The sequence below is a fragment of the Aricia agestis genome, chromosome 9 (genome assembly GCF_905147365.1).
Source record: "Aricia agestis chromosome 9, ilAriAges1.1, whole genome shotgun sequence".
In the NCBI taxonomy this organism is placed as follows: Eukaryota; Metazoa; Arthropoda; class Insecta; order Lepidoptera; family Lycaenidae; genus Aricia; species Aricia agestis.
Genome location: NC_056414.1, coordinates 5,275,027 through 5,299,703, shown reverse-complemented (window position 1 = coordinate 5,299,703; position 24,677 = coordinate 5,275,027). Strand labels below are relative to the sequence as shown.

General features: G+C 35.3%; 1 long non-coding RNA gene across 3 annotated transcripts; it reads left to right on the top strand.

The window, feature by feature from the left end:
* Positions 1–9,318: 9,318 nt before the first annotated feature.
* Positions 9,319–24,249, top strand: LOC121730406. Of its 3 annotated transcripts, XR_006036110.1 has the most exons (4): positions 12,799–12,810; positions 14,111–14,115; positions 18,371–18,444; positions 24,239–24,249. It is a non-coding gene; the product is annotated as an uncharacterized LOC121730406 (long non-coding RNA). The 3 variants fall into 3 exon arrangements; XR_006036108.1 differs by lacking the exon at positions 24,239–24,249 and having other exon boundaries at positions 18,371–18,612; XR_006036109.1 differs by lacking the exons at positions 12,799–12,810; positions 14,111–14,115; positions 24,239–24,249 and adding an exon at positions 9,319–9,332 and having other exon boundaries at positions 18,371–18,612.
* The last annotated feature ends 428 nt before the right edge of the window (positions 24,250–24,677 follow it).

Sequence of the window (24,677 nt, the reverse complement as noted above, 5' to 3'; positions counted from 1 at the left end):
GAAAGGACATAAGATACTTGTGATAAACGAATTTTGGCGAAACGGAGTTGCGGGCGTCAACTTGTCATCTATACAGGGTGTAACAAAAATAAGTGATAATACTTTAGGGTGTGTACGTGTTCCTTGTAGAGAGTTCACTGTGAAAGTAGCAGCGCTGAAAGACCAAAATTTTTTTTCACTTTTGTATGGGGAAACTCGTGACGCTCGGGCCCTTGCCCATACAAGAGTGAAAAAAAATTTTCGTCATTCAGCGCTTCTACTTTCACAGTGAACTCTACAAGGAACACGTACACACCCTAAAGTATTATCACTTATTTTTGTTACACACTGTATAGACTAAATAATCTTCATTATAATATGGGCAAAAGTATTATGAAGAGCCCCCGAAATACAGTCATGTTTTCGTATATGTAGAACCCAAAGTCTGAAATAGGTACTCATTAAATATTATGTAAGACGTACTCGTATTTTATTTAGTTCTTCAATATTGAAGCATTAAAAATTTTACGGAACATGAATGAATAAGGTAAAAGGAACTCAAAAATTAAATGCGATAATATTTTATGTCTGTCTAGATTCTAGAAACCAAGTTTAGTTTTTAATATAATTACTATAAGCTAATATATATACAATTACTACATTTTAAACTATGATTAGTAATTAAAGTTGAATAAAATATGGATTTATATTGGTTTAAATTTAAATACAATATTGAATGAATGAGGGTTACAAAAGCATAATCACTTCTTTAGTTTTTTATTCAATTGTTTTAGATGTTTACGAAACAGGTGAACATACAATGTCAAGTCAATGTCAAATTAGCGACGCACTTTGACTAGCTAAGTCGACGGACATTGGATATTGTGCAATTCTTGTCAATTCCGGAGTCCGGACTATTGTGTAAGACAACTACACTGTACACAAATAAGGCAAGTACAACCATTAAATACATTTTTAGGGATGATTCAACTTCAATTTAATGAAGAATTTGACAGATGAATCCAGGTGCTTATGGCAAAATCTTCATTTAATTACAGTTAAGTAATTAATACTCGTCTCTGTGTGGCAGTTAGTAAATGAGTGAGTACACCCATAGGCATGCGTTATAACACAGCACCTCCCTCCTTTCCTATACAATTTTAGAATCCTGTACCACAGAGCAATAATAATATTACCATTACTTGTTACTAATACTAGCTGTTTGACCGAGCTTTGCTCGGTATTCGATAAAACACAAATAAAATGACATTTTCTAAAAATGATTCCTAGCTAGATCGATTAATCGCCCCCGAAACCCCCTATATACTAAATTTGATGAAAATCGTTGGAGCCGATTCCGAGATTCCAATTATAGGATAATTAGGAACATCTCTATTTTTCAAAATAAACATATTCTTATCTTATCTTTTAGAGCTTTCTGCTCGTTGGAAGGCTATACACGTCGGTACATAGGCGTCGCGCAAATATGTAGAGTTTTTGCGATATTCTTACACGTACAAAGTCGCGAGATATAAGAACCCTCGCTTGATATTTCTGTTTCTCGAACAAGGCTCTAAAGGAATATTCTCGAAAACCTGCATTCATCATACGCAAGTCGCAACCGATTTTGTAAAGCCTCAGTGTCAAGTTTATTGGCCTCTTACAACACTGTGTAAACTAATTCCACTTGCGTCAATCTGGGTCGTAGCTATAAACATCTCCATAGAGCGCATCTGTATAGCGCGAGAAGGATTAACTTTTGCTTGGTGTAAGTGAACAAATATTATCATCAGACAGGCTAGGAGAGTCTGCGAGTTTAAGATAAGTGACATGCAGCACAGTTCGTTCTTTGACCTAGAAAGAAGAATACGACCCAATCTTATACTTATGAACAACTAAATAACCCCGTGGACTTCATATCACTTGTAAACCTTCTCTGGACTTATACGAATATTTCAAGACTAAAGTTGAAACGGAACAGATTTCAAAACACCAATCAGCGTTCAGTGACGTCACACTGCTATCCCCGCGTCCCATTTAGCGTTAATTTATTTTATTTATTTTACTTTATTTAGGAAACAAACAGTTTTTTAAAATTATCTTAATATAATACAATTTTTACTTAAAAACTAATAGTTCCATAGAATTTTACTTATTTAGTTTTACAGAAAGATATGCGGCTTTTATAATTTATACACAATTACTTATTTTTTAACAGGTTTTGTAATTTTGACTTATAAATAGGCAGGCTAATATTGAATATATCAAGTTCTTTAAATTCTGCATTGTAAGTCTTAACGCTACGTTTTAGAAAACAGTTACTAGTATAAACTGATTTATTTTATTTTATTTTTATTTTTTTATTTTACTCTATTTAGGAAACAAACAGTATTTTTTTTTTAAATTAGCTTAATATAATACAATTTTTACTTAAAAACTAATAGTTCCATAAAATTTTTACTAATTTAATTTTACAGAAATATATGCTTTTATAATTTATACACAATTACTTATTTTTTAACAGGTTTTGTAATTTTGACTTATAAATAGGCAGGCTAATATTGAATATATCAAGGTCTTTAAATTCTTCATTGTAAGTCTTAACGCTACGTTTTAGAAAACAGTTACTAGTATAAACTGATTTATATAAAGGAACGGAAAATATATTTTGTGAACGAGAACCAGGTCTAGGTACTTTAAAATCGATGCATTCCAAAATGTGTGAGGCGTCAATGTGGTTATTTATTATTTTAAAAAGGTAAATTTGGTCAAACATTTTCCTGCGGTTTACGAGACTCGTTAGTGAATGTCGACTGAGTGAGGTCTCATAAGAAATATATTCATGATTTCCAACGAATTCTAAGGACTTAATAAATTTCTTCTGAACCCTCTCAATGCGGGCGATATGACAAGCGTAATACGGACTCCAAACTATGCAAGCAAAGTCTAATATCGATCGAACAAAGCTGAAGTATAAGATTTTTAACGTGTGGAGCTGTTTAAAAGGTTTCGAAATTCTTAATATAAATCCAAGTTGACGAAATGCTCTATTGACAATATGGTCGATGTGAAAATTAAATGACAATTTGGAATCCATGATTATACCAAGGTCACGAATAGTTGTGACTCTATTGAGAGGATTGCCATTAATTTGGTAATCAAACTTAAGTGGGTTATGTTTGCGCGTATATGACATCACGGAACACTTATCAAGGTTTAAGAAAAGTTGATTTACTAAGCAATATTCAAATAATTTGTTTAAATCACATTGCAGTTGCTTGAAATCCTCTAAATTAGCAATTATTTTGAAAAGTTTTGCGTCATCAGCGTATAACAATAAATTTGAAAAACGTATAACCTTGTTAATATCATTGATATACAGAATGAACAGCAAAGGACCGGCATGTGAACCTTGGGGTATTCCTGAAGGAATATCTATGAAACTGGAAACATAACCCTTTATAGATACTGCTTGGGAACGATTTTTTACATAGGAAGTTATCCATCGCAGTAGATCGCCATGTATACCGATGTTCCAAAGCTTTTCTATAAGTAGATCATGATTTATTTTATCGAAAGCCTTGGAAAAATCGGTATACACGACGTCTACTTGTAGCTTTTTATCCATGGCATTTAATAAGAAGTTTGTAAAAGTAAGCATATTTGTTTCGACTGAACGGCCCTTACAAAAACCATGTTGATTAATAGAAATGTGATTTTTTAATAACCCCATTAGCTCGCGTGTGACGATTTTTTCAAATATTTTACCTAATAAATTAGTTTTCGATATCGGCCGGTACTGAGAGACATCATTTCTATTTTCATTTTTAGGAATAGGTGTAATAAGGGCCTGTTTCCATTTCATTGGAAATGTGCCCTCCGTTAGAGATTTATTGTAAATAATAAACAAAGGCAAACTTAGTTCCTTGGCGCATTTACGTATAAATATAGGATGTAACCCGTCATATCCAGGACCTTTATGGATATCAATGTTTTTGAGTTCCTTAAGGATAACCTCTTCAGCAATGAAGATTGAGTTGACATTCACTAAGGAGTTTGATGAAACTGAATTGACATTATACGTGGGAGGTCGTAAAGCGCTTTTAACAAAAACTGAGCTGAAATATTTACTAAAGAGATTACATGTGCCTTCGCCAGTATTTGAGATATGGTTTTGAAACTTGATTGTTTGAGGTACATGATTAGACGGTAATTTTGATTTAACGAACCGCCAAAACATTTTGGGACATTTATTTATGCTATCCTCACTTATTTTAATGTACTTTTGATATTCGATTTTTTTAAGACTAGATTCCCTTTTTCTAAGCGTAGAAAAAGTTAGGTAATCTAAGGGATTACCGTACCGCTTCCAGCGTGTATGAAATTTTCGCTTCTCTTTGCCTAATTTTATTAATGGAACGCTATACCAAGGAGGATAGCGGGCTGTGTCGATAACTTTACGCCTAGGGACATATCTGTCTATAATATCATTAATGATGTTATAGAATTCCTGCACCAATGAATCCACACTTATATTATTTTTCACTAATAACTTAGATTGCCAATCAGTGGACGATAGCTCTGATCTAACAGCATCATAGTCAGCCATGTGGAATAGTTTTCTTTCTGTTAAGTTTTCATGCAACGGAAGGGACACGTCCAAAGATAATTCGATAACTAATGATTTGTGATGCTCATCCTCTGCGGTCATCGGATCATTACAACTAGTCACAGTGCAGTCCCTGTTACAGAAAATCAGGTCCAATAATCTATTACTGGTATTAAAAGATGAACTAAACTGTCTTAAGCTCGTAAAACTCATAAAGTCAGTAGTTAATTGAACTAAGTTATTTAAACTCGACTGCATCACCATAGAATTAAAATCAGTATCATAGTACCATTCACCTTGAGAAACATTAAAGTCACCTACTATGAGAAATATATCACTCGGGTTTTGTTGCATCAGATTGCTGATCGATTCAAAAATTAAGTGCAATTCTATGTTGTGGCGGTCACAATGCGGTATATACACACAGCAAATATGCAAGAAGGCGGGAGCAGGAATGCTAGGTATAAATTTAAAACAAGGAAGCGGAATACTTACCCACAGGTGATCATAGTGCATATTAGTACTCCATTCGTCACGCGGAACCGGGCTTTTATCGCTTCGCACAGCAATTATCACTCCTCCGCCCCTCTCTGCACCTACCAAAGACACATTCCTATCTCGCCGAAAAACTACGTATCTGTCATCGAAAAACTCTGAACTGTAAAAATTATCATTTAACCAAGATTCTGTCAAACAGATTATATCATAATTATTCAGAAGTACTTCTGATAAAAAGGAATGTGTTAAAAACGATCAAAGCGCTAAAATGCCTCCTATTTTATTTAATCCAAATTAGCTGCTGTTTTTCACTTCTGCCGGCACTGCCCAAGTGCGACCTCTTTTTTTTCAAGAATGTTACCAAACTATTAGCTCAATGTCAAGACCAGTAGAGCAGACTGCTAACGTGTTTTCACTGGTGCGCGAGTTTCCGTGTGTCGGCCTTCGTGGTTGCGTAATGTCCTCGACTTGTAGTATCCATACTAATATCATAAATGCGAAAGTGTGTCTGTCTGTCTGTCTGTTACCTCTTCACGCCCCAGACTGCTGAACCGATTTTGCTGAAATTTGATGAGTCTCTGAAAAGGACGTAGGATAGATACTTTTATCCTTGGAAAATGTGCGGTTCCTCCGGGAGTAACGAGTTTCGGGCGGGAACATAGTTCACAATAATTTCTTATATTAAAATGTGAACTCAAAAAACTCAAAGAACCTTTGTGATTGACCACATTTAAAAATGATAGAAAACTTAATATACATTTTGTATATTACACAGTGCCGTAAATAGGGCGGTGCCACCGGTGCCCAGGCACAGGGCGTAGACTCGTCTCTTCTCTTAGATCTTATTCTTTCGAATTGCTCCCGATAAGTATTTCCCGCTGCGCCCCAGAGATGTTTACCAATGTACTAAAAAAATCTACAGCCGAACCTTCTCCTTTTTGGAAGCCAGTTAAAAAACAAGAGTGCAGTTATAAGCTCGCACAGGGCGCAAAAAAGGCTATTTACGGCATTGTTATTACATAAGAGAATATCAGCCAAGTCTACAAATATTTTCATTGTGCCATAATCGTTTTGCGCTTCAGAACATTTTACGCACTTAATGATGAGCTGTCAATTTTCGTCTGTACTACGAGTATGTTATGTACTTACAGACTTATGTACATTTAGGATTAGTTCACACAAAATATTTGCTTCACCAACATCATTTACATTTCCCTATTTGTTATTTATATCGTCAAATTACGTACGTCTCTATATTTCAACCTTGACTTTAGCTAACAAAGAAAATGATGCTAGGCATAAAAACTACTTATAGCTCTAGTATTAAAAATATGCAGACGAACGTCTAACCTCCTCCATTTTTGAAGTCGATTAAAAAGCAGAAATCATAAGCTAGATAAGAGTATTGATAAATTTATTCGTAAGTTGAAATTTATTTTTGGAGGTTTGGCCAGTTAGAACGCGTTTGACGATTGTCTGATATTTCACGAGAATATCATTCTGTAGTTTGATAGACAACGGACTGGATCGAACAAGAAACGAGCATGCATAAAGCATTAAAGGTAGAAAAAAATATCCCATACTTATGTTGGTTTTCAAACTGTTGTTTATCTCTGAGAAAAGTTTAGGAAACCCTGCTGCGGCTTCTCGTCTGTCTAGCACGTTGTGTAATACTTCGGATATCATGTCTAGCTAAGTATTTCGTAACAGCATAAGACTATGTGGCTTGCACCGATGACGACTCACGCAATACTTATTATTTTTTCGCAGAAATGTCGCAAGGGACAGATTCTAATGCTTCGAATGTCGCTTCGATTAGAGTATCTCACTCTCACATCTCATACACTAGAGAGACAGCCAGAGAAGTGATATGACGGTAGAGCGACGCTTATAAGACGTTTTTTCAACTCGGGACCTTTAAAATGTCCAAGAATACTAGGCATTAAGTTTAATAACATCGTATTACTTAAATGACTCAAGAGTTGTATAAGTTTGGCTCAAACTAGTGATTTCCCAGCAATAAATCATTTGAAAATGGCAAGTTTACTCGTTTCTAGCGTCGCAAAACGCTTAGAGGCCGTGAGTCACTCAAGAGTCAAGACCAAATTCAAGTTGGTCATGATTGACCAATAACATGACAGAACTACTAATTAGACTATACATATAGTATCATACATTAGGTTTGGTGCGTAATTGATAAACCGTACGTTTTGCGACAAAAGTAAACAATCCAGAGGCTTCAGAGTGAACCTCTGGATTGTCTTTTCTATGTTATATTTTTTGCATTTACACACTACTCAATACTCATATACATTATACGGACTACCGTACCTTTTTGATTTCATAATTTCAGTAATAGCTCTAAACGTGCTGCACCGGTTTTTTAATATTGTACATAGCTACATCCGAAGTCTTACTATGTTTGGTTATTACACCAATGCAAAATAATACTTTTTCTATGAAGTACTAGAAGTGTCAAGATGATATTATTGTTCTTAATCTCTTTGGCTGCACCACACCTACTTGCTCAGTGTGTATGCTTTCGTTTCTGACCTCCAAAACTCACATTCACCAAATGCAACGCTGTGAAATGATTCTTACGTAAACGTTTCATATTCTGTGGTTAGCGGTGTTATTAAATTATTTCAGAGTGTTTCCTAGAACCTACGAATAATTAAAACATATAAGTAACTCAAGAATGACGCGTAAAGTCACCTTGAGACTGAATACGCAAAAAAAAAGTTTGTTTTCCAAATTCCAATAGACTATGAAACTACGAGACTGATTTGAGTGAGGTACAGATTTTGAATACTTTACGGGAAATGTGCGCTTTTATTATTCTGGGCGTCACGTTATCGTGGAAGCCGACTTCCATGATAAAACGTTGGGTACGAAAAATGCCCTTTTTGATTTTACGTACCGTGGACGTTTTGTACGGTTTAGAAGAGTGTAGACGTCGTGATGTCTTCTAACGTGCACGTTAAAAAGGGTCTGTCGCTGGTTCACACCACAGTTTTTCGAACCGTGGTTCGAAACAGCGAAGGATTGTTTTTTAATTACCCGATTCATACCGCGGTTCGAAACAGAGAAGACCTGTTTTTGAATTAATGGATTCGCAGTGTAGATAGTTCTATTATTACATATTCCTTTAAGTACAGTTAAGCTCAACATAATTAAGAAATCAAAAATATTTATTTAAGTCTTAAGACCAAACGAAAGTAAAAATATGCGAGATGGGCGCAAAAAATTCCCGACTTAAAAGAATAGGTAACATCATAAAAGAGTTATTAGCGGGTGAAATAACCATCGGTCACTGCCTGGAAAAATTAAGGGTTTAAAATTAACTTTATAATAAAAATAATTTTACTCCTTTTGATTGTTTTTATTTTTTTTATTATTTTTGATTACATATTTTAATTTTTCGACTAAGGTTTTATACAGTTATATAATTTTAATTTCTTTTGTTTACATTAAATATTATTCTTGTTGATTTGTTTAATTTTTTACTGTGATTTTATACAATTATATAGTTTTAATTATTTTTATAAAGATTATTTTCTTTTTGAATATTTAGAATTTACGACTGTGATTTTATGCAATTAAAACCTTATTATTATTAAAGTTATTTATGATTTTGAAAGAAATGTAATTTCGTTATTAAAAATGTGTTTTTATTCCTTTTTGAAACCACTTTTCTATACGTCTGTACAAATAAATAAATGAAACTAAAAAAAGTTTGTTACACTAATTGTTGGCTTAAATTCGTGGTCCGAATCCACCCATAGCAAAAAATAATTAATTAGTGGTTTCACACCACTCCAATCAACGCGGTATGAATCGGGAATACAAAATATTTCAAAAACTTCTTTTGTTCTTCGCTGTTTCGAACCGCGGTTCGAAATTCTGTGCTGCGAACCAGCGAAAAGACCCGTTAAAAGGTTCTCGTCGACTGAAATTATATTATACTAGATGTCCCGCGCGGCTTCGCCCGCGTAAATTAGAAATTTTACAGAATCCGTAGGTACATTTTCCCATAAAAAATATTTCCCCCGTTTTTCCCACATTTTCCTGAGTTTCTTCTGTCGTATTAGTCTTAGAGTAATAATATAATATAACCTTCTCGATAAATGATGAGTCTTACTCGATAAATGATCTATCTAACACTGAGATAAGTTTTTAAATCGGACCTGTAGTTTCTGAGATTGACGCGTTCAAGCAAACATACTCTTCAGGTTTATAATATTAGGTAGATATAGATTTTTTTTAATTATCGCTTGACAAACTCGAGTCTCGATATGGTAGTGATGATGATGATGATGATGATGAAGAATGTAATTTGCATAGTAGCATATGCTTTCTGTTCTTAAAACAACGCCGAAACTCCCAAACTTGTATCTATAAAGAATCAGGAATTCTCTCAGCACCTTCCGAACCACGGTATACCAGGTATATCTCGGTGCAAAATCTTACTTGTTGGTAGCATATGCTTAGAATACTTCTCACGAAACCGAAGTCACCATATGTTTCCCTATAAGTTTTGAGGAGTTCCCTCGATTACTTATGGATCCTTCATCAGATCACCACTTTTCTGAATATAATACCAAATTGGGATGATACCCTATATACCAAAAGAAAAATTTTGAAAATCGGTTAACAAACGGCGGAGTTATCGTTGAATATAAGAAAACGAACATAACACCTCCCCCATTTTGAAAGTCGGTTAAAATTGTAGCCTATGTGTTATTTATTTACTATTTTAATCAGCACATGAATTGAATAACAAAATTTTTTTCAAATTAATCGTAGCACCATCTGTCAGGACAAACTAAAATTGAAATAGAATAATATTGAATGCGATGATAGCGCCGTCCGCCGGATCTAATGTAAAACATTCCAAAATCAACAACTCCTTATAAATAAGAAATTAATTGAAAAAACATTTTCCAGTAGACCAAACTGTAAATCTAAACCATTCTCGAATCTCCACGAACACACACAAAAAATTTCATCAAAATTGGTCCAGTCGTTTAGGAGGAGTTCAGTCACATACACACGCACACAAGAAATATATATATTAAGATTTCCATACATTTTACTTCCCTATGTTATCGTTTTACCGCGGACGTCCACGATATTAGCGCCACGTCCAAAATTATAAAAGCGCACGATGACATAAGGTTATTTTTTATCGATGGAAAATGTACGGTTTCCGCAGAGTTCTCTGTAAATACGGGCGGAGGCGCTAGCAAAAACTAATACGTAAGTGACAGCACACAAGTACCTACACAATTTTTAGTAATAAACTTTACAATTATGGCTACTAGAACAAGTACAGAGACTGTGCAGAGTACGGTATCATGGAAATTAGTTTTACTCATTATTTGGTTCTACTCACGGTGAGTGATGACACAATAATTTACAATTTCAATTATTCACAACGACAATATTTATGATGATTCGTGTGTTAATCTCGTGAGTGATGATGATGATGATGACGAATCATCACAAGTCATCGGACCAAGTGTTTACAACGGAACCGGCCTCCACGTGGTGCGACTGTGACGTAACCCTTCGCGAATGTTCCACTGCGGTATCACAACGGCCATGCGCGAAGACATGCGCAACTTGGGTGGAGTGAAGCAGGGGGAAGTGGGGGAGAGCGGGAGAAGTGGGGATTGGGGAGAAGCGGGGTGAAGTGGGGAGAAGCGGGGTGATGCGGGGAAAAGTGGGGACAAAGCCAGAATAGTCGAGCTAGCTGTGTCCGGTCCCAAACATATTCCAAATTCATACACGGTCTCTATATTTTTTAGTTGTGATATTTGACGTACAAAGGTCAAAGTTGATGTCAAAAAATGTTGTGACAGAGATAAAATACTAGATTTGTAAGTGCATTAATGTTTTTAACAAAGACACTTATTGATCACTTTAATTTTATGAATAGTTTTAAGTTAATGTCAAAAGCTTCATCCTAGTTCGTTGTAAAAGTCGGATATTAATTTATATATTTTATTCCTTGTTTGGGACCGTCATTAAGATTTTAATAGAAACTAAGTATAACTATAAAATAAATATAAAATATTCAGAAGTGGTGGAGCGGTTTAGGTATAATAACTATACAGGTTGTTCGGGTGAACACCGTTATCCTTAAAACCATCAAATGAGCCCGTCAAAATGAACTACTTTTTCTATGAGAACGATGCTGGGAGCTCGAAAATCCCTCGTCATACCCATACAAATTGCCGATCCGGGCAATTTGTATGGGTATGAAGACGGACTATTTTGACGGTTTTATTAGGATAACGGTATTCACCTGAACAACCTGTATAACCACCACTAGCTATTTAACCGAGCTTTGCTCGGTATTCGATAAAACACGAATAAAATAACCTTTTCTAAAAACGATTCTTAGCTAGATCGATTTATCGTCCCCGAAACCCCCTATATACTAAATTTCATGAAAATCATTGGTGCCGATTCCGAGATTCCAATTATTGCTCGTTTAAAGATATAAGATAAGATATTTGAAGTTTCATAGATTTTAAAATAGGTAAAAAATAAAATAATCGTTAACTTTATCTTTATTGTCACGTTCGATAATATCTTTATCTACACAATTAACACTCTATCATCTACACAATCTAAAAACCTATTTTTAAAAATCTTAACTACAACTGAAGGAACCAAAAACTTATATTTTGTAGTTTGATTAGTAGTTGAGATTTAAAAATAAGGTTTTCGAATCAAAACTAAATAATGATCATACGTAACACATTATACAATCAAAGTCAATGACCAAGCTAAATAAAAACAGTAGATAGAGATAATAATATAATTAATAATATGTATCTTCAATTTTTTGAAAGATTACACAATGATTTGGAATGTATATTTAGCTTTGGATAATGTATTTAAATATATCAGATACGAAAATAAATCAAAGATAGTGCTACCAAAACTTATACTATTAGCGATAACGCCTAAACACGTAATTTTCTTCTAAGAATGCATTCAGATAAGATAGGCAACCAAATTGAATCATAGATATATAATTATATACTAAACTACCTATGATTCAATTTAGTTTGAAAGTAGACGTATATTTTCTATTCAAGTATGAAAAAGAATTACTTGCACTCAGAGAGTGCCGGTGCCCGGTAGAAGTAAGAACGAAACAGCAGCAGCCATACATTTTAGACGGTAGAAAGAGAAGAAGATATTAGTTACTACTAGGATCTTATGAATGTAAACGACATTGACATGGAGGCGTGGCATAGACTCAAGATATTTTAGACCATTGCATAAGTATGAATAGAGCTGCAACTATGTATATTTCATTGACGCAGAGACAAACAAGACGCACGTTGGATATTTTCAAACATTTCTATAAAACAACAGCTGTCCTCCAAACATTATTGTGAGCAATATTCACTTTTAGCTCTACCAGCGTAAATATAAATCACTGGAACACTTTAAGTAATTATTTTTGGTATAGAACGTGGCTGTAATTATGATCGTATAATTTAAATCTTATCGGAGTGATTCTTATTGTTTTGAATATAGAATACCGCCATCCAAAATATCACTGCGTATTAAGGCCTGCCCCCTAAGCAAACGACCTTGACCATACATTTGCCGCGTTGCCGAAATCGCACAAAAAACCTATTTTTTAGGGTTCCGTACCCAAAGGGTAAAAACGGGACCCTATTACTGAGACTTCGATGTCTGTCCGTCTGTCTGTCCGTCTGTCTGTCCGTCTCCCTGTCCGTCTCCCTGTCTGTCTCCAGGCTGTAACAGAAGAACGGTAATAGCTAGAGAGTTGAAATTTTCACAGATTATGTATATCTGTTGCCGCCGTAACAACAAATACTAAAAACAAAATAAAATTAATATTAAAGGGGCTCCCATACAACACACGTATTTTTTTTGGTTTTTCTTGCTCTATATCAATAGTAGCAACAGGTAGGCAACTTGAATTTTTCTCAAAGTCCTTAGTTATATTATGTGTACTTTAATATTTAATAATAATATTAAAATAAAATATAAAATTAAGGGGGGCTCTCATACAAAAAACACAATTTTTGGCCTAATCTTGTTCTATAATGGTACGAAAACCTTCGTGCGCGAGTCCGACTCGCGCTTCTATCCTTGTTTTTTAACATAATATCATGATATTAACGATGAGGACGATGAGGAGCTTGTACTAACTACTTTCAACGTGCGCGTGCGTCATTCAACTGGAATATCGAACAGTAAAATAATAAATTATATTGAATTCGATTTGAAAACTTTTAAACGAGTAAGTATATAACTCGATTGGAATTATTAGATTTTGAACAAAAACATAAATTATGTGTTTTAGGTTAATATTTGTTTGAGAATTATTAACTTTTACGCTTTGACCTGGATTGAGGGGAAAACACCAAGCGATTTAGAATAATTTATGCTAAAAACATACTTAATGTTGTTTTGGTTCAATATCCGCTTTGGATCTTCCAGTTTGCGAATAACAGACAAACATTTTTTGCGTTGTTAATTGTTACATTCTTATTTGTCGAAAACTATAATTTATACATTTTTTGCAATATAAGTAGTTTGTGTTGAAAAGTCTATTTATCCGCCATTCCTATTAGCTCCTCACATTTTACTTTTTACATTTTCAAAATCGTATTTCGCCATCCAAATCACTACCCCTTATTATACAGGCTAGCCTATGGGTGTGCCGTGGGTGTGCCCTATAGGGCTCCTGTCTGAAAAACCAACCTTCACCACTGCTGTCTCTCACTCAGAAAAACTTTTATAATAATGGAGATTTTGTAATAAACTTCGTACATATTCTGTCAAATTCTTAATTTAATTAAGTAAAGATAAGTTATCATTAAAAGAGTGAGTGCGACCGTAGAATTTTAGGGTGTGAACTGTGAAGTATGTCTCTATGCAACAACTTCTCAACTCTCGCGCTAAAGCTGTAAGGGCCTGTATTCACATTTATTAGTGCAAGTGATTAGTAATTAGCAGATATTAAAGGACTTGTACTAATCAGTCCCTGTCCACACGTACTTTTTCCTGATCACTAATCACTTGCACTAATCAAAGTGAATACAGGCCTTAAGGCTCGCTAGTCGCTATGCATATTAATATAAGTCTGTTTCTATTACAATAATAATTGTAGAGTATTGGGTTACTGAAATAGGCAGTTCTTCTAAAAAGAAATGCTATTTCAGTTATTACGTAGAGTTCGTATACAATTTCAGTTTCTTTCAACAAAATGAGGGCACGTATTTCTTTGTACTCGTAATAGTCGTAATTATTGTGTCGTTACTCGTGACCCACAATTTTCGGATGTGATACAAAATTGAAACGATTATTGTTTTCTAACAACTAGTTACTAGACATTGCCAAGGACGCGCGACGGGCGGGCAATACAAAATCCTACTGGAACAGTAGAACAGACACAAGTTCCTCCTTTTTGGAAGTAGGCACTCCATTACTAAGATATATTCGTCGCATCGCATTAGGATAACCACTTTCTTCTTGGAAGTCGGTTAACAAATATTTTACACCAATAATACCAATAAAATCTACACTACTGAGAGCATTCATTTACAATATTATTTAGCATATCAGTGATAGCACGACTCCGCATGTTCCGTGTTGGACTTCGAGACTTGAACCCGACGGTTTTTGGTCCAAAGGCACAGAATGGATAATAGTGCCAAAGGTGAAGTATTTTATGTATTATTCCGATGTAAAATATCCAGAATAATCTGGTTGTTTCAATCCAAAAAGCGGTTTTATACACACCGGATACAGGAAGTTGTTAATTATTGTGTATAAGTTTATCTTTCAATATATACAATATGACACAATGTTTTGGGAGCATGATTTACTGCTATAAGTGTAGATCCATACTAATATTATAAATGCGAAAGTGTGTCTGTCTGTCTGTTAAATCTACTTCCCGGGTTAGGACATAGGACACCTTTTATCCTGGAAAAATTTAGAGTTCCGCGCGATAAACGAATTTTGACGCAAAGGAGTTGTGGGCGTCACCTAAGCTGAGCTTGGATAGGGTTTAAACTTTAACAGACGCACAGACATATTTAATGATGATTGTAGTTTAGGGTTTCCACTTAACTTGACAGATGAAGTATGGAGAATCTGTCAAAAAAGTTGTGAATAGCGTAAGTATTCGAACTTTATCAGAAAGTGGTGAAACAGGCCCTTAAACCATAGAATATAATAATTATATTAGTAGTACCAACTTAAACTTCAATAATTTATTGAGGAGTTTGACCATAGATTTTAGAAGTTTAACAGATAATGAATCCAGGGGCTTTACATTAATTCGTCTCTGAGTGCGGCAGTAACTTATAATATTTTCTGCAATTTGCTGGTGGTTTCCCAGGCTAGCACGGCCACCAGTAGAAATGCCAAAGTATGGGCAAACTGTGGACATAAACTTAAGGTTCGTTCCGATCTTTACCGCCGCTAATCGCGACCGACAAAAATTCAATTAAATGCCACTTTATGACAGACTATAATATATGTCATAAAGTAGGATATTATTTGAATTTTTAGGACTATAGTCTGTCATAAAGTGGCATTTTAATTGAATTTTTCGGAACGAAAAAAGGATCGGAACTTCACCTTAAGTTTATCTCCATAGTTTGTCTATACTTTCGCATTTCTACTGGTGGCCGTGCTGGTGTTGGTCGCTATCGATGGACATATAACATTAATGTATTTGCATCAGGTGCTCTGTCTGCTTGACCTTCGGTTCGCACTCCTAGAGGGTGCAAGTTCGAACCCGGGTGGAGGCGTGTACCTATGAGACATTTTCTGATCTCAAGTACATAATGCGGATGCTCGTACGGTGAAGGAAAACATCGTGAGGAAACCCGCACATAGTACTGTTGGTCCCAGACGTATTGACTAGTTCTTTCCTCTGGACTAGGCCGACTATGATGCGAGTATGCCGTATGCGCTTGGGCAACCATACGGACATTTAAAAATCTTGTCCCAGGCACTACATTATTTGAGGAGTGGTTACTTCGCTATGAGAAATACTGTACAAATCATCCACAACAGATGTTTTATACAGCCTAGTTTTTTCTGTCTGCTTGTTTTAAACTACAATTTATAAAGCACGATGCAAGCACGTGTCTTTTGTGCTTGCAACGTGCTTTATAAATTGTATGTGTGTATTTATGCCTTATGTGTAATAAGTACAGTTTACTCTATTAATTTGAGCTTGTATGACATTTGTTAGAACTGAAGTTGCAATATGTTTGCAATCAATATTAGTCATAGCTTAACTTTCGATCAAATAAAACTAACAAACGAACAAGAGTTAAGTGATATACGACTAGAAGTTCTTACTTATACTATCTGCTTATGACCAAGTCGAAGAACTCGTAGATAGTCAACAAGAAATAACGAGATAATTTAATTTTCAAAATAATACTGATATATTATGTTGCAATTAAAGTTATTTACAAAATCAAGATTTTCAACTGAAAGTTGTAACCAAAACTGTAAAAGGTAGTTTTCTGCTACCGATATTCTGATATTTAAGGAAAATGAATATTGAATACGTAATACGTATATATTATATCTAATTTTCTAAATGACCTCATCACAATTTTATTGTGAACTAGCTTTTGCCCGCGGCTTCGCTCGCATGAAATTCGAAAATCGTGTACAATACGAATGTTCTTGCAAATCTCCTTTAGAAACATGATGTTTTTCCAAGACCAAAAGTAGCCTATGTTACTCTCTATCCTTTCAACTAAGTCGATGCCAAAAATAAAGTCAATTGGTTGCTTCGTTAGGCTGCGAAGAAAGGACAAACAAACAAATACACTTTCGCATTTATAATATTATTATGGATAGCTGTTTCCCGCGACTTCGTAGGCGTTAGCATAGTATAATAACGGAAATGGATAATTCTCTCCTTTTTATGGTCCCTTACTCAAATGGTAACAACGGAACCCGAGTACAAAGATATAATATCAGCCTGTCCGTCTGTCCATATCCAGGCAAAGCCTCCCTCATATTAATCAAATGACACTCGAAATCTGTATGTTTCACATGTTTCACTATTAATTAATAACTTAGTTTGTTCCTAAGGAATGAGAATTAAAACTAAACACTAACGACGCAACATGTTTTTGCTTGGCAACATTACCAGGCGGGGGGGGGGGCACAGCCCCGCCAAGTACCGGCCGGAGGCAAAGCCTCCCGCATGTTAATCAAACGACACGCAAAATCTGCATGTTTAGTTTTGGTTAGATTAATTTCACTTTTAATAAATAAGTTTGTTTGATCCTAAAGGAGAATTAAAACTCAACACTAACGACGCAACACGTTTTCGCTTGGCAACATTACCAGGTGGGGGGGCGCAGTCCCCCCAAGTAAGGGCAGGGGCAAAGCCTCCCGCATATTAATCAAACGACACGCAAAATCTGCATGTTTACTTTTGGTTAGTATAATTTCACTTTTATTAAATAACTTACTTTGATTCTAAAGAAGGAGTAAAACTCAACACTAACGACGCAACACCATTTTGCTTAGCAACATTACCAGGGGGGGGGGGGGGGGGGTAGTAAGTACCGTCCGGGGGCAAAGCCTCCCGTATGTTAATCAAACGACACTCAAAATCTGTATGTTTAGTTTTGGTTAGATTAATTTCACTTTTAATAAATAACTTTGTTTGATCCTAAAGGAGAATTAAAACTCAACATTTAAAAATGTTGTACACCAGATGTTAAGTTGGGAGAAGACAAATATATCTGCGAAAACCGCATTCAAATCGGATCAGTCGTGTGATGCTGGAACAAACATACAGACAGACAGACAAAAAACTAACCACAGTTTTGGCTTCTATAGCGATGTAGTAACAGCCCCCGCTTATTATTTTTTGGATATCTTTAATGTACAGAATTGTCATTTCTACAGTTTTATTATATGTATAGATAAAGACTAATGAATAATATTTAAGGATGTGTCATACCAAAATATTTACAGCTAGCTATATTTATAAGGGTAAAATCTTGCTAACTTATATTTTTAGGTTACGGAAGTAACAGTATTCGCAAACTAGTTTAGTATATGCGTATAATGTGTTGGAAAACTACTAATAAAGCGTGTTTGATACAATGTGGTATCAGGCATGCCGCATGCGACATGCGCGTGCCTCGTGCTGGCTCTTAAGCGCCACTGGCCACTGTATTTCGTCATCTCGTGCTGGCATTCATGTACCATTGTCTAGACGTCGCATGTTAGCGCGTGTTCAGACCAAACTGACTATACGCCGCCGAATGTGAGCAGGCTCACTGTGAGCCCCAGTGTGAACGTGAGTGAGCGAGAAAATATACGGTATCGAATGTCCGCGCCCATGCCTATTGTAATGGCGTATTGTCGGTTAGGTGTGAACGAAAAAGTGAATTGGTATGGAAATACAATAAACTGAGTAACGTTGGCTCACATTCGGCGGCTCACAGTCGGTTTGGTGTGAACACGGCTTTCTACGCAGATTATTGAGACCTAAACAATTTTATTAATTCAAACATTGTTATAATGGCAAATGGGAATATACAGTGTGTAACAAAAATAAGTGATAATACTTTAGGGTGTGTACGTGTTCCTTGTAGAGAGTTCACTGTGAAAGTAGCAGCGCTGAAAGACGAATTTTTTTTTTCACTTTTTATGGGCAAGGACCCGAGCGTCACGAGTTTCCCCATACAAAAGTAAAAAAAAATTTTGGTCAAACACGTACACACCCTAAAGTATTATCACTTATTTTTGTTACACACTGTATAATTTAACTGTCCAAAACATTAGTCACACGTACTATGAGGTAGTCATGGTGGCAGTTGGTGCTGTGGTATGAATTTTCACTTTTAATCTATTTAATAAAGGTATAAAAGAGGTTAAATACCAATTTTAAAATTTTATAGACATGGAAATTCATGTACAAGCCAACTGTAAGAAAAGCTGTCAATGTAAATTGTAATGCGTCTTATTAAAGAGAGATGAAAATTCCAGAGGAAGGGGAAAAATTGCGGAGGCTTTACGGACAATCACACATGACACATCACACAGCCCTGTGCTTGTATAAGAAAAAAATTATTTGTTGAAAAGATGCCAAGCAAGCCGAGGCTTGCTGAGCCGCTCACAAGTCCCAACCGATGTTTAGATCTGTACGTCTGGGTATGTATGATACATCCATGTCGTAAGAAGATAGCGACTAATATCTATAAATAAACCCACAATAATAGATTATATTGGTTATTTATATTAAGGGCTTGGTAACCGGTATTTTTGCGTGGTTAATAATGGTATCACTCGGTATTTTCGCAACCGGATACGCTTCCGAAATTCCGGAAAATAAATGATTATGTCATTAGATTCGCTGACTGCCATTTAGGCTGGATTTATATTATTATGTGGCGACGCAAATGCGTTGTTTGGCCGTTACACCGCCAGATCAAAAGCTAATATTATATGTAACTACATATTTATTTAAATACCTAGCGGCGCGGCGCGGTCGTGCATCATGTCCATGTCATTTACATATATTTGCTTGTAATCTCGCGGTAGAGCGGAGAGCCGCAAATCTGCGCGTTCTGGCGGACGTTATACAGTGTGTAACAAAACTAAGTGATAATACTTCAGGTGTGTACATGTTCCTTGTAGTGAGTTCACTGTGAAAGTAGCAGCGCTGAAAGACGATGATTTTTTTTCACTTTTGTATGGGAAAGTGCCGAGCGCCACGAGTTTCCCCATACAAAAGTGAAAAAATTGGTCTTTCAGCGCTGCCACTTTCACAGTGAACTCTCTACGAGGAACACGTACACGTGCACATCCTAAAGTATTATCAGTTATAAGTACTTAGTTTTGTTACACCTGTATAAATTCAACTTAGACTGACTGATATAATTCTCAAATCGTGGAATTCTGTCTGTAGCAGTCAATGCCTCAATGCAGCAATGGTCATTGACTCCCTAGTCCCTGTAAAAAACTTGTCATTTTCTATACAAACCGCGATTGACAATGAAGTGACAGATGTTTCTAGTCTAAGGGCCTGTTTCACTACTTCCTGTTAAAGTCCCGGAAAGGATATCCACAACTTATTTGACAGATTCACCATACTCTTTCTGTCAAGTTAAGAGTTGGATATAGATTATAGACGATAGCCTATCCGGCACTTATCAGGAAGTGGTGAAGCAGGCCCTTAGGGTGATATCGTATTTTGCATACACGATGTAAACACAGTATGAATTATATCACTTAAAACTCATAAATAATAAATATGTAGTTGGAGATTATCATACGACGAGGTAACCAAGACGTTTTCCGATGAAACTATAATAGTCTGTTTCTTTACAAGAATTCAATGATTTTACTCTTGAGTTAACAGAATGCAGTGTGAGTATTTTTCACATAGCTTAGAAGCTATGACAGGTTAAAAATACTCACACGACTAGAAAGGTCAATGACCGCTGGTGCCACCATAAAAGGTCCTGTGGCGGTACCCACAATTCGCCTAACATTCCTGCATCGCGCTATCGAAGTTCTATCTATCGAAGTTCACTATAGTTATTTATACTAAGTTAGGTACTAAATACTGCTAAATATTCTTATCAACACTATTCTATTTACCACAAGCTTTTGTAATGCTAAAAGTTTTATCAAAATCCGTTGAGCAGTTTTTGTTTATTTTTCCCGTGAAAAGGTTTTCTTTTCAATTACCTACGTTATTGTACACGTAACAGCAACAAATAAACAACGTTCACGTGAATCTACGTTGGTACGTGAACTACTTTTACTATTCAACGTAACATTTGGCAGAGTTCCATCAAATCGTAATCAGCACAGACAAACATCTATTAACTCTTTGTTAGAAAAAGACAAAAGACAATTTTTCATTCATCTGCATGATTAAAAGTCGAAGCCTAATTTATATATTTAGGTATTGATGTCTTCATCTCTTCTAGGGCTTGGCTAAAGTATATGGAGGGCATGCAAGTTGAATGATTGTTATTTTAGAAATACATAGTTTGAACGCGATCGATAGTCTATAAAAGGATGACTGACGATCACTCTGTGTTGGAGATCGTTACAATCCGTCACAAATGAATTACATACTTAGTATGTTTAGGATTCTGATGGAGTATAATGGGGGATTATTGATTAACTGTTATTTTATTGCTTTATATATTCCTTTATTATCTATGAAATGAGATAAGTGATAACTAAACAGTTAGTTCATGTATCGAAACAATCCATGAGAAATAAAAAGCCTGGCCGCCCACTTGCTAGTCCGTCATCTGTATCATGTATTCGTAAAGGATGTCTCAGCGCCGATTTTCAACTTTAAAATTTGTATTTAAAAAAAACAAATTGTGTTTATAATATTTTTATTGTAGTAAATTAAAGTGTATTAGTGCGGATTTTATGTACAGAATATTACACCGTCAAGGTGTCTTCCATCACGGCGAATGCACTCTTCAAATCGGACACGTGAATTTGCCGAGACGCGGCGAAGGATGTCCGCTGGTATGGCTCTCACTTCTGTCGTTATTTTTCGCTTGTTGTAGTCGTGACAAGAAATTAAAGTTCATTGTCAGTATTCATCATGTCTTTGTCTTTGAATTACCCATAGCATAACACGATTGGTCAACTTTTATAACACAGATTAATCAATCAAAAAGACCTCTGTAAAAAAGGGATTCTAATTTTGCCAACAGAGGAGAGTGATTTAAGCTTCCAAAATTTGTACCTAGATTGGTTCAAGCATACACTTTAATTTGCCCATAGCTTATTTGAAATATATTCATGGTTTTGAAATTACGTGACAAAAACCATTTTGTCGCTTACGCCCTTTCCATTTCTTGTTTTTCAACACGGTTTTTTACTTTAACGCGGCGTCACCTTAAGTTGCCTTGATTAAAACGAATTAGAAAAGCTTTGAATATTACTAGAACTGGTCAGCTGAGAATTATTTTAACTAAATTTACCTGATACTAGCTGTTGCCCGCGACTTCGTCCGCGTTAGCATAGTAGATCACATCCCAAGTATTATTATTTTACTGTACAAAAATATTCAATGTAAGTACAGAATTGACTCTCCTACGATTTTATTGTATAAATTAATATAATATAAATTGTTCCGCGCGGCTTCGCTTGCGTAATTTAGGAATTTCACGCAACCGTACATTTTTCCACCAAAAATAGCCTATGTCCCTTCACGTGATCTATTCTTCATGTTTGCCAATTATGATAATAATTGCTCCAGTAGTTCTAAAGATAATAAGCAATTTCATATAATTTCCCCCGTTTTTTCCACATTTTCCTCTATTTCTAAGCTCCTTTTAGTCTTAGCGTGATAAAATATAGCATATAGCCTTTCTCGATAAATGGGCTATCTAATACTGAAAGAATTTTTTAAATCGGATCAGTAGTTCCTGAGATTAGCGCGTTCAAATAAGCCCTTTCATATAATATCCCCCGTTTTTTCCACATTTTCCTCTATTTCTTCGCTCTTATTAGTCTTAGCGTGATAAAATATAGCCTATAGCCTTTCTCTATCAATGGGATATCTAACGCTGAATGAATTTTTCAAATCGGACCGGTAGTTTCTGAGATTAGCGCGTTCAAAGAAGCCCTTTCATATAATTTCCCCCGTTTTTTCCACATTTTACTCTATTTATTAGCTCAGTCTCAGCGTGATAAAATATAGCCTATAGCCTTCCTCGATAAATGGGCTATCTAACACTGAAAGAATTTTTTAAATCGGATCAGTAGTTCCTGAGATTAGCGCGTTCAAATAAGCAATTTCATATAATTACCCCCGTTTTTTCCACATTTTCCTCTATTTCTTAGCTCCTCTTAGTCTTAGCGTGATAAAATATAGCCTTCCTCGATAAATGGGCTATCCAACAGTAAAATAATTTTTCAAATCGGAACAGTACTTTCTGAGATTAGCGCGTTCAAACAAACAAACAAACAAACTCTGCGGAATTATAATATTAGTATAGATTAATTGCTGTCAACGCCATCTGTATTTTTAATACCATTCGGCAATCTTTGCACACGGCAGTTACTCATACATTTTATATTATCATCTAAAACAGACGATTACGAGAATAGGTATTTTTATAAAGTGACATTAGAAATTACTGAAAACTGTTACTCATTTATATTCTGCTGAAATAAATGTGGCAAACTATAAAAAAACAATAAAGTTTGGCACTAAGGGTAACAGAAAAAGTTACCATGTGCATTCTCCTTAATCTCACAATATTTTTCTAGCTAGGGTTCTCCTCAACCAGGGCTTGAAAGTTGAAACGTTTACGTTCCTTGTAACGGAAATTACCTGAGGGCCTAGACAAGTGGCAAGCGATTATCATAAACGCCAACGCCAACGCCACAAAATGTATGGGATTTGACATTAGTATTCGCTAACGAAGCGATGACTTATGTCAAATTTACATACATTTTGTTAGCGTTTACGATAATCGCTTGCCACTTGTCTACTAGGGCTGGAATTAGTAAATAATAAATAGCATAGGGTTGCTCTCACCTTTAACATAAAGTGCGGTCGATTAGGGAAAACCAGAACCTGCAAAATTTTCTAGACTAAGTTTAGCAGGCTAGTTTAATGTTAAAGTAAAAAAATATGTTTAGTTGTATTTTGGAAGTATTACACAAAAAAAACAAAGGCTTATATTTTATATGCATGTAAAATCATTTTTGGATGTCATATAGCGCGATTGAGTATTTTGATACTTGACCTTAAAAATGTTATCTGTATCTACCTGAGTAATCATTATTATTTTAATATACTTCCTCGCAATTTTAATCGCTATGTAAAATAATAAAAACAATCATAAAAGTACGAACTAAAGTGCAACATTACGTAATAATAACACAGTGATGTAAAATGCAACTTAGGTATGAAACAAATATTATCCTGTAAAGATCTAGACTTATGTAATCTGAATATTTCTGAACAAAGCTAGGCATACACGTTGGAAATACTTTGTTGCGTTAAATATCTGTTCATCTTCAGAAAATGTCCGACTGCACCGAGCACATAGAAATCATTTCACTATAGAAGGGACGTATGTTTTTTTTAATCCTTGAAAGAAATATTTTATTGCATTTTAAATCTTTTGCCGCGCGTCCTTCAAACGTATGAATTAAAACGACATTAAGAGGAGTCCACATCGCCGTTTTTCCATACAAACGCTGTCACCTATTTCCTCCCTGGATAATGCCGGTAGAGTTATAATTTTTTTTCTGAATATCTATGGCCACTATTAGCATGTCCCAATGTTTTCTTTTTTTTCGTAATTTTATTATTAAAAAAGATAAGAACGTCCAAAAACCTAAAAAAATGGCAAAATTTTCCTCTGTGTTCAAACACCCAGAAAACAAAGCTGGCTAAAATATACAAAAAAAATATAACATAGGAACACAGCTCAAGCCTCGCTTTAATTGTTAATGAAAAAAGTACTTAAATCGGTTTAGTTTTGGAGAAGGAATCAGCGGACAACGAATCGAAGATTTTATGTTCTTTTATTAG